The sequence below is a fragment of the Panthera tigris genome, chromosome B2, assembly GCF_018350195.1.
Source record: "Panthera tigris isolate Pti1 chromosome B2, P.tigris_Pti1_mat1.1, whole genome shotgun sequence".
Classification (NCBI taxonomy): Eukaryota; Metazoa; Chordata; class Mammalia; order Carnivora; family Felidae; genus Panthera; species Panthera tigris.
The window spans coordinates 71,855,620-71,867,749 of record NC_056664.1 but is presented as its reverse complement, the minus strand read 5'-3'; positions in this window follow the sequence as shown (position 1 = coordinate 71,867,749).

Genomic DNA, 12,130 nt, shown 5'->3' with positions numbered 1-12,130 from the left:
GGAGTGTGCAACTTTCTCCAGACCAGAGCCACTACTGTGTGTGCATGCCTGGTGGGGAAGGGAGCCAGCCCAGGGTGTGATAGCAATCTTGGGGGCACACTGGGAGATAACAGTCCCCTCCCTCAAGTACTGTGGGAAGAGGGTTTATGGATTCCCCAAGGACAAAAGACCCTGCAGGTGCCAGCCAGAGGTCTTTCATCAGCTGGGAGGAGTGGTGCTAACCACTTTCATCAGCTGGGGGGAGTGGTGCTAACTCCAGGCGGAGCAGGATCCTTTAAGACGTTGGGTTTTGAATACCAGGAGGGGCCAAGATGGCAGAACAGCATGGAAGTTTTTTTGCATCTCGTGTCCATGAAATACAGCCAGATCAACACTAAACCATCCTGTACACCTACAAAACTGATCTGAGGATTAACACAACAATCTGCACAACCTGAACCATAGAATTCAGCAGGTACACGGCGCAGAGGAGCGAGAAGCCGCGGGAGGGCAGGGAGATGTTTTTGCTTGTGGAGAGAGGACAGAGACACGGGGAGAGTATAGGAAGAGCATCCCCCAAAAAAATTCCATTAAGACTCTATAAACAGAGTGCAGAATCTGAAACTCCGCAGCTCGATACCTGGTGGTGCTCTGGTGGGAAGGACGAATCCCCAGGAGTGGAGAGCGAGGTGTTGGAACAAGGACGTTAAGGGGGAAGCCAGGCGCTAGATGTATGTTGTGATTTTCCATAAACCTTGAAACGTTGCTGCTACAAGATCATGTGAACGTTTTCTGGGGTGGGATGGCACCCAGCCGCAGTCTCTGGGCCCCTGCACCAGCACAGTCTCCTGAATGTTCCTGGGGGCGGGCCCACACCCGGCCATTGCTCAGCAAGACCCTCCCCCAGAGGATCTGAGCAGGTCAAAGTACTTCAGAAATGAGTGGCTGCAGGGAGGGGCCAACATGGCGGAGAAGTAGGGGGATCTGAAGTTCCCTCATCTCTCAAACAAAGCTGTGTTGAGGCCAAAGGATTTTGAACCCCAAGAGTCCGGGAGGAAAAGAGACAGAGTTGCTTCCAGAGATCCAATGCGACAACCCCACGGGCCATAAGTGGGACTTCAGCGAAGGGAACTCGGCTCACAGTGGAGGCAGACCCACCCTAAACTAAACCACGCCCCTCCGTGCCTGGTAACTGTGTATCTACTGGAGCAGGATTAATGCTGATGAAACAGACAGCCCCTCCTCCAGACCAGCACGGTTGCATTGCCTGGTTTAATTCGGACAATGCTTATTATATAGATATATTCTTCCTTCCTTTTTTTCTTCTTATCTCTTCCCTCCTCTAGTCTGGTTACGCTGGTTGTTGGTTTGTTTAAGCAAACATATTTAATCCATTCTCTTGAGACATGTTCTACACCTCCTTCTTTATTTTCTTACTCTCTGGATTAAGCTGTTATAGTTTCTTTGGGTTTTGAATCCCAGCAGAGCACCTAGGGGATGAGGGAGACTGTGGAGCAGGGCAGGGTGCCTGCCTGGGCTACTCTGTGAGGGCTGCCTAACAACCTGGTTTGAGACACCCAGTTTCAGGAGGAGAGATTGGGGTGTTGCCATTTTTTCTCCCCAACATCAACACTGTGGGGCTTCCTGGAACAGGACAGATGCCCCCAGTGGGGGCGGGACCCCTTACACCAAACCTCTCCCCTCCGTGCCTGGTAACTGCATAACTGCTCATCTACCAGAGTGAGACTGACACTGACAGAACCAGATGGCCTCTTCTCCAGACCAGCACAGCCACTGGTCCCAGGCACCAACAGACAACTGTCCTGCAGTTTTGTATGTTAATCTGTTTTTTTGTTTTGTTTTGTTTCTTATTATTAGTTTTTTCTCTTTTCTTTCCTTTTGTTCTCTTCTCCCTTTTTCTTTTTACCCTCCTCTTTTTTTTTTTTTTTTTTCCTTTCCTTTGGAATCAGACTCAGTTTCTCATTTGGGTTTTGGTCAATTCCTTTATATATATCTTTTTTCTTTCTTTCTTTTTTTCTTTCTTTCTTTCTTTCTTTCTTTCTTTCTTTCTTTCTTTCTTTCTTTCTCTGTTCTGGTTGTTTGTTTAATCAGGGATTTTTACTCTATTCTTTTTATATCTTTTCTTTATCTTCTTCTTTGCTTTTCTTTCTCTGAATTAAGCCTTACAGTTTCTTTGATTCTCTGCCTGTTTCTTTTTCTCTTTTTACCCGACTGTTTCATTTTATTTCTCTCTTTATATGGGATAAGGTATCCCCCACACTTTTCCTTTTTCCAGGGTTACTTCAGTGAACAAATCAAAGCACACCCGGTGGAAGGTCCAAAATTTCCACCACTACGAGCAGTGGGATAGAGCAGCCAAAGACACAACAGAGTGCACACAACACACTCCAAAAACACTTCCTGGAGTACGAGGCCCTGGACAGGGTCTGACCCCTTTTAAATATAATAGTACTGGCAGGTTCAGGACATATAACAAGCTATAAAGAAACCTAGCCAAAATGACGAAATGGAAGAATTCTTCTCAAAAGAAATTCCAGAAAAAAATGACAGCCAGGGAATTGGTCAAAAGAGATATAAACAATATATCTGCGCAAGAATTTAGAATAATAGTCGTAAAACTAATAGGTAATCTTGAAAAAAGCATAGAAGACAGCAGAGAATTTATTGCTGCAGAGATCAAGGACCTAAGAAATAGTCACGATGAATTAAGAAATGTTGTAAATGAGATGCAAAATAAACTAGATGCAGTGACAGCAAGGATGAGAAGCAGAGGAGAAAATAGATGAAATAGAAAGTAAAATTATGGTAAATCATGAAGCTGAAAAAAGAGGGAAAAGAAATTACTAAATCACAAAGGCAAAGTTAGAGACCTAAGTGATTCAACGAAATGAAATAATATCTGTATCATAGGAATTCCAGAAGACGAAGAGAGAGAAAGGGGCAGGAGGTTTATTTGAACGAATTATAGCTGAGAACTTTCCTAATCTGGGGAAGGAAACAGACATCCAAGTCCAGGAGACACAGAGAACTCCCTTCAAAATAAACAAAAACAGGTCAACACCATGACATATCATAGTGAAACTGGCAAAATACAAAGATAAAGAGAATTCTGAAAGCAGCTAGGGACAAATGGGGCTTCACCTAAAAGGGTAGATACATAAGGGTAGTAGCAAACCTGTCCACTGAAACTTGGCAGGCCAGAAGGCAGTGGCAGGAAATATTCAATGTGCTGAATAGGAAAAATATGCAGCCAAGAATACTTTATCCAGCAAGGCTGTCATTCAGAATAGGAGAGATAAAGGTTTTCCCAAGTCAAAAAACTAAAGGAGTTCAAGGCCACTAAACGAGTCCTGCAGGAGACCCTAAGGGGGACTCTGTGAGTGAAAAGCAGCAAAGACTACAAAGGACCAGAGACATCACAAGCAGGAAACCTACAGATAACACAATGACACTAAATCTTTATCTTTAAATAATCACTCTGAATGTAAATGGACTAAATGCCCCAATCAAAAGACATAGGGTATGAGAATGGATAAAAAAAATAAAAAATAAAAATAAAAAAAAAAACAAGATCCATCTATGTGCTGCCTAGACCTGAGGACACCTGCCAACTGAAAGTAATGGGATGGAGAACCATCTATCACGCTACTAGAAGTCAAAAGAAAGCCAGAGTAGCCATATTTATATCAGACAAAGTAGATTTCAAAACAAAGACTATAACAAGAGATGAAGAAGGACATTATATTATAATTAAGGGGTCTATCCATCAAGAAAAGCTAACAATTGTAAATGTTTATCCCCCCAACTTGGAGCATAACAACAAACATAAGCAAACTTACTGATAATAATACTGTAATTATAAGTGACTTTAATACTCCACTTATGGAAATGGATAGATCATTTAGGCAGAAAACCAATAAAGAAACAATGGCCTTAAATGATAGATACACTGGACCAGATGGACTTGATGGATATATTCAGAAGTTTTTATCTAAAAGCAGCAGAACACACATTCTTCTTGAGTGCACATGGAACATTCTCCAAAATAGATCACATACTGGGTTATAAAACATCCCTCAACAAATACAAAAAGATTGAAATCATACCATGCTTATTTTCAGATCACAAGACTATGAAACTGGAAATAAACCACAAGAAAAAATTTGGAAAGCCTCCAAATGCATGAAGGTTAAAGAACACCCTACTAGAGAATAAATGGGTCAACCATGAAATTGAAGAAGAAATTAAAAAATATATGGAAGCAAATGAAAATGAAAACACAATAGTCCAAACTCTTTGGGATGCAACAAAGGCAGTACTAAGAGGAAAACATATTGCAATCCAGGCCTAACTCAAGATGCCAGAAAAATCCCAAATATAGAACCTAACTTCACACCTACAGGAACTAGAAGCAGAGTGGCAAAGAAACCCCAAAGCTAGCAGAAGAAGGGAAATAAGAAAGATTAGAGCAGAAATAAATAATATAGAATAAAAAAAAAACAACAGTAGAACAGATAAATGAATTTAAGAGCTGGTTTTTTGAAAGACTAAACAAAATTGATAAGCCCCTAGCCAGACTTCTCAAAAAGAAAAGAGAAAGAAACCAAACAGATAAAATCACGAATTAAAGAGGAGAGATCACAACCAACACCACAGAAATACAAACAATTATTAGAGAATACTATGAAAAATTATATGCCAACAAACTGGACAACCTGGAAGAAATGGACAAATTCCTAAACACCCACACACTACCAAAACTCAAATGGGAAGAAATAGAAAATTTGAAGAGACCCATAACCAGCAAAGAAATTTAATCGGTTATCAAAGATCTCCCAACAAATAAGAGTCCTGGGCCAGATGGCTTCCCAGGGGAATTCTACCAGACATTTAAAGCAGAGTTAATACCTATTCTTCTCGAGCTGTTCCAAGAAATAGCAACAGAAGGAAAGCTTCCAGACTCATTCTATGAAGCCAGCAGTACCTTGATTCCCAAACCAGAGAAAGACCCCACTAAAAAGAATTACAGTCCAATATCCCTGATGAACATGGATGCAAAAATTCTCAACAAGATATTCAACAGTATATTAAAAGAATTATTCACCATGATCAAGTGGGATTCATTCCTCAGCTGTAGGGCTGGTTCAATATCTGTAAATCAATCAACATGATACATCACATTAATAGAAGAAAGGATAAGAACCGTATGATCCCATCAATAGATGCAGAAAAAGTATTTGACAAAATACAGCATCCATTCTTAATAAAAACTCTTAAGAAGGTTGGTATAAAAGGAACATACCTTAACATCATAAAGCCATATATGAAAGGCTCATGATATGAGCTAATATCATCCTCAATGGGGAAAAACTGAGAGCTTTCCCCCAGATATCAGGAACATGACAGGGATCAGGAACATGACAGAGATGTCCACTCTCACCACTGTTGTTTAACATAGTGTAGGAAGTCTTAGCCTCAGCAATCAGACAACAAAATGAAATAAAAGGCATCCAAATTGGCAAAGAAGAAGCCAAACTTTCACTTTTCACAGATGACCTGATATTCTACATGGAAAACCTGGAAGACTCCACCAAAAATCTGCTAGAACTGATACATGAATTCCACAAAGTCACAGGATATAAAGCCAATATACAGAAATCAGTTGCATTTCTATGCACCAATAATGAAGAAACAGAGAGATGTGAAGGAATAGATCCCATTTATAATTGCACCCAGCACCATAAAATACCAAGGAATAAACCTAATCAAAGAGGTAAAAGATCTATACACTTAAGACTATAGAAAACTTATGAAGGAAATTGAAGAAGACACAAAGAAATGGAAAAACATTCCATGCTCATGGATTGGAAGAACAAATATTGTTAAAATGTCGATACTACCCAAAGCAATCTACACATTCAATGCAATCCCAATCAAAATAACACCAGCATTCTTCTCAGAGCTAGAACAAATAATCCTAGTATTTGTATGGAACCACAAAAGATCCCAAATGGCCAAAGTAATGTTGAAAAAGAAAACCAAAGCTGGAGGCATCACAATCCAGACTTTAGCCTCTACTACAAAGCTGTAATCATCAAGACAGTATGGTACTGGCAAAAAACAGGACACAGAGACCAATGGAATGAAATATAGAACCCAGAATTGGACCCATAATTGTATGGCCAACTAATCTTTGACAAAGCAGGAAAGAATATCCAATGGAAAAAAGACAGTCTCTTTAGCAAATGGTGCTGGGAGAACTGGACAGCAACATGTAGAAGAATGAAACTGGACTACTTTCTTACACAATACACAAAAAGAAACTCAAAATGGATGAAAGGCCTAAATGTGAGACAGGAAACCATCAAACCCTAGAGGAGAAAACAGGCAAAAACCTCTTTACCTCAGCCACAGCAACTTCTTACTAGACATGTCTCCAGAGGCAAGGGAAACAAAAGCAAACCTGAATTATTGGAACCTCATCAAGATAAAAAGCTTCTGTACTGCAAAGGAAACAATTGACAAAACTAAAAGGCAACCAACAGAATGGGAGAAGATATTTGCAAAAGACATATCAGATAAAGGGTTAGATCAAAAATCTATAAAGAACTTACCAAACTTAATACCCAAAAAACAAATAATCCAGTGAAGAAATGGGCATTAGGCATGAACAGACACTTTTCCAAAGAAGACATCCAGATGGCAAACAGACCCTGAAAAGATGCTCAGCATTGCTCATCATCAGGGAAATACAAATCAAAACCACATTGAGATATACCTCAACTGGTCAGATTGGCTATAATTAAGAACTCAAGAAACAACAGATGTTGGCAAGGATGTGGAGAAATGGGAACACTCTTGCCCTGTTGGTGGGAATGCAAACTGGTGCAGCTGCTCTGGAAAACAGTGTTGAGGTTCCTCAAAAAATTAAAAGTAGAATTACCCTAAAACCCAGCAATAGCACTAATAGGAATTTATCCAAAGGATACAGGAGTGCTGATTCGTAGGGGCACATGTACCCCAATGTTTATAGCAGCACTATCAACAATAGCCAAGTTATAGAAAGAGCCCAAATGTCCATCAACTGATAACTGGATAAAGAAGATGTGGTTTATATATATAATGGAATACTACTTGGCTGTGAAAAAGAATGAAATCTTGCCATTTGCAACAATGTGGATAAATCTGGAGGGTATTATGCTAAGTGCAGTAAGTCAGTCAGAGAAATACAGATATCATATGTTTTCACTCATATGTGGAATTCGAAAAACTTAACAGAAGACCATAGGGGAATAGAAGGAAAAATAAGTTACAAAGAGAGAGGGAGGCAAACCATAAAAGATTCTTAAATACAGAGAACAACTGAGGGTTGATGGAGACAATGGGGGGGGCGGGGCGGGAGATGGGTGATGGTACTAAGGAGGGCACTTGTTGGGATGAGCACTGGGTGTTGTATGTAAGTGATAAATCACGGAAATCTCCTGAAGCCAAGATAGCTAACTTGACAATTAATTATTAAAAAAAAAAAAATAAGCTTTTCATTAAACGGGTAATCTACCCAGCTGTCTATGATGTGGCATAGCTGTGGGCTCCTTGTGCCAGTTTTCTCCATTTGCCTCTCTAAATCCATTCTCCATCCTTTTTTGTCCTGCTCTGTTTCCAGAAAGGCTGGCTTCCAGTGAGTGCATCACCAGGCTACCTTGCCCTATTGGCCTGCAATTGGGTTTGGCTGATGGGAAGCACTGGTAGGCCATCAGGAGGTAGGAAAGACCAGGATATATATTCTCCTCTCTCCCCATGCTGTTTTGTGAGCAGCCATTCCATTTCTCTGTGGCCACAACTCTTGTCTTTAGTCAGGGAGTCCCTCCTCCATGGCTATAGCTCTCACCAGGACCCTGGACATACCTTCCCCCTTAGTAATGACTTCTCAGAGTTGTCAATTCCTAGATGCTTCACTCTCCCTTCCCAGTTCCTGACATCTGCTCAGACCTTTGTGAATAGTCCCTTTAATATAAAACTCTATTCAGTTAAAACCTATGAATGTGACATCTTTTTTTCTGCTGTGACCCTAACAAACTCTTATACATCTTAATACAAAGTTCAAAACTTTACAAAGGCAGGACACCTGGGTGGCTCAGTCTGTTAAGCATCCAACTCTTGATTTCAGCTCAGGTCAAAAATCTCACAGTTTTTGAATTCGAGCCCCACCTTGGGCTCAGCACTGGTAGTGTGGAATCTGCTTGGGATTCTCTGTCTCTGCCCTCCTCTGAACATGCTCTCTTCTCTCTCAAAATGAATAAATAAACTTAAAAAAAATAAAAAATCTTTAGTATAGTACTAAAAAATCATTAGTATAGTACTGTAGAAGATGATTTCTTTTTTAACTTTCCCTTCAGAGTTTACCTAACAAATCATTTGTGGATGTGTGTGTGTGTGTGAGAGAGAGAGAGAAAGAGAGAGGGAGGGAGAGTGGGATGATAAAAAAAAAAATGTGTTTTATTTCTGGTTCTGGCAGTAATCAGATAACAAAAAGACTCTTTAGAACTGATGCTTAGGGACCATGTTTTAAAGAACAGGACAGTTATGCAATGCTTAATACTTGGCTAAGCTTGGTAAAGTATATATTCAGTATTTTATTACTTTGCAGTAAGCATGCTAAAAAAGAAATTCCCTTTTAACATGATATAATTCACAGTCCTCACTTTAACACCGCTGTTATGTTCTCTATTCCTGTGTAAAAAAAAAAATCAGAAGTAACAATAGTTGTAATTATAATACACATAAAATTTTGCATCCTGATTTTTCCACTTAAAAGTATATAATGAGCATGTTTCCATGTTGCTACATAATTTTCATAATCATTACTTGCAAATTCTACATTGTATCTAATCATACAGATGTATCATAAATCACAAACCACTATAGCTCCTTTTTTTTCCTAGGCAACTTTCCCATAATCTATATGAAAATTGTTACCGTGCACAAAACATCAAATAAATCTGAGAGACATGAGGTCTTTCCTCACAAGAGTAAACCAACTTAGGACTGAAGTATGCTTGCTCCAGGATCTAGACTTGTCTGCAAGACTGGCAGGCAAGTTGGCTGCTGATCTCTGTGTACTGAGAAACAGGGCAGCTTTGTGCAGAAGGCTATTCTCAGAGAAGAGGGAACTAGGGAACCAGACATAGACCAGTGGCAGGGCTTGAGCCCCAGGAAGGGACAGAGGTTCTACGGACAATTGATCTCTTTCACCAAATATCCATGAGAGACTGGGGGCACATGGCCACACTATCTTGGGATCCATGTATCTCAATGGGAGATGAGAGACTTTCCTGCTTCCAGGGAGAACATAGCACTATCAGGACTCCAGGAACCCAATGAATAGCATTAATAGTAAATGCTATGTGGGAGGTTCTGAAGGGAAATTCAGGGCAGTAAGTGCCAGCTGCAGGTGACCCCTGAGATAGTAGCAACCCCAAGGAGACTCCCATAACAGCTAGCAGCAGATATTTCTGCAGGGAACTGGAGCCAGAACCAAAGAAGCATGGACTCCACTTGGTTGTTCAAATGACTGTTGTAAAGCAACCCTCCAGCAAATCCCCTAAATAATGAAACCTCTGCGAGGCTGTCTAGCAGTTGGGACAAAATTTTTTAAACAACACTTCTTGTTACCATTAGTAGGGCTTTACGATTTCCTCTGGGTTAAGGCAGTCTAGGAAAGGTGAATTGTACTTTACAATTTTTATGTTAGATGGAAGGTACGCGGACATTCACTACATTGTTCTTTAACTTCTGAAGTATTTCACACAAAAGATGAAGGGTGAAAGCAAACATATGATTCAACAGAAGGAAGGTAAATATAAGGAATTTGCACAAAGTGTTCCCCCCAAAAAATTGCTATTGGACTGACAATAGGCATTTTAAATTTCTCTGAAAAATAAAATTCCCAAGGGCTGTTTTTCAGCCATATGGGTAAGTTTAACAACGGTTCTAAGGTCTCATGACAGCAGTAAAGAATTTTATATGAATAAGCCCCAAAGACTACATCTTCTAAAAGACAGATGCTGTGGAACTGCTCATTTTCCTGGCCTAAGGGAAGGTTGCAGGCATTCAACTTTTGTAGACTGAAAGTCTGAATTCATTTATTTTATGGCTAAGACACTTGACATTAATACACCAGTATTTGCAGCTAATTTGCATGTCGTAGATAGGAAAAAATATCAAGCACAATACCTATAGGAGTCCCAAAGGTGGAGAATTTTCTTCATGTATATTTTGTTAAAAACACATGGGCATTCTCTTGTCAAACTGAATGCATTTCAAAGCACTTAGAATGATTGAATTAGAATGTGTTTGGTTGCAAGCAACCGAAATTCAGCTTAGAACAAAGAAATAGTTTATTGTTAAGATCCTGGGGTAATTCTTCATGAAAGGAAATATGGAACCATGAGGCTGTACACAGCAGAAGTGGAGCTGGCCTTGGGGGTGACTGATTCCAGAGACTGAAATCTGGCCAGGACAGACTCCATCTTGTGCTGCAGCCTTCCTCAGTACAAGGATTCTGTTCTTTTTCAGATAAAGATGGTAGCCATGGGTCCCTCCAGAATAACATCTTTCCAGATCCATTTGTTTGAAAAATACTGAAGAAGAGCTCTCATTGACCCAATTTTGGTCACCTTCTATCCTGCAACAAGCCATTGTGAAATGGTGTCCTACCAGTCCTACCCAGCCTCAAGTCTACAGACTCTACTAACCACAAAGAAGGGTATTATAGCACAGATAGGGCCACTGGGAGGATAACCCTGAGCCAGGATGACCTTTCATTTGTGACGCTAACAACAGAAATTAAGAAAATAGAGGGAGGAGCCAAGATGGCGAAACAGCATGGAAGTCTTTTGTGTATCTTGTGTCCGTGAAATACAGCCAGAACAACACTAAACCATCCTGCACACCTAGAAAACTGATTGGAGGATTCACACAACAATCTGCACAACCTGAGCCATAGAATTCAGCAGGTACACGGTGCGGAGAGGGGAATTTGGGGAGTGAGAAGATGCAGCAGGCAGGGAGCCGCTTTTGCAGGTAGAGAGAGGATGGAGACAGGGGGTGGGGGGATGGGGGGGGACAATACGGGAAAAGCACCTCTCCCCAAAAGCAGTTGGAGAGAAAGTAGAAAATTGGAAAGAGCCGCAGGGACTAAACTAAAAAGGGAGAAAGGAGAAAGGAGAGGGTTTAAATTCCGTTAAGACTGTAAACAAGGGAAGCGCAAAGTCTGCAACTCTGCAGCCCGATACCTGGTGGTGCTCTGGTGGGAAGGGCAAATCCCCAGGAACAGAATGGGGTCTGGGAGGTTCTCAGGCTACACAGGGAAAAGCGGTTCCACTGCTGGAAGGACATTTGGTAGAGACTGTTGAAGCCACCTGGTCCCAGCAGATCCCAGAAAATGGTCACATTTGCTGACGCTGGAACAAGGTTGTTAAGGGTGAAGCCTGGTCCCAGATGTGAGTTGTGATTTTCCATAATCCCGGAAACGCTGCTGCTACACTATCTCGTGAATTTTTTCCAGGGCAGGCTGGCACCTGGCCACAGTCTCGGGGCACCAGCAGCAGCAGGGTCCAGCAGGCATTCCTGGGTGCAGCCGGCATTTGGCCATTGCTCAGTGAGACCCTCACACAGAGGGGCTGAACGGGTGAAAGCCGCAGTCCTTCAGAAGTAAGGGGCTGGGGAAAACAGCCGTATCTGAGACAAAACTCGGGAGAGAGGTACTGCCTGGGGCCTAGTCACGGAGAGTGAAAAAATGGGGACTGGACGAAAGCTGAAGACAGAGGTCTGGTGCGCGATCACTGATCCAGAGAACAGACTGGGTATGTGGGTGGCGCCAATTTCACTGCTCCCGCACATGCGCATACACACCTACGGCGCCACAACATTACACCCCTGTGGGGCTAGCAGCGCCATCTAGTGGAGAATGGAGCCGTTACACTGAGCCCCGCCCAACTGGGCCAACCTCACTCTTCAAGAACACAAGTTTCACTGCCTACTTAGTTTATGGACTATAAAGCGCTTCGTAGTCTGACTTATGGGGAAAAACGAAGTAATTCTGTCCTATTCCAATCTGTTAGCAGGTCCA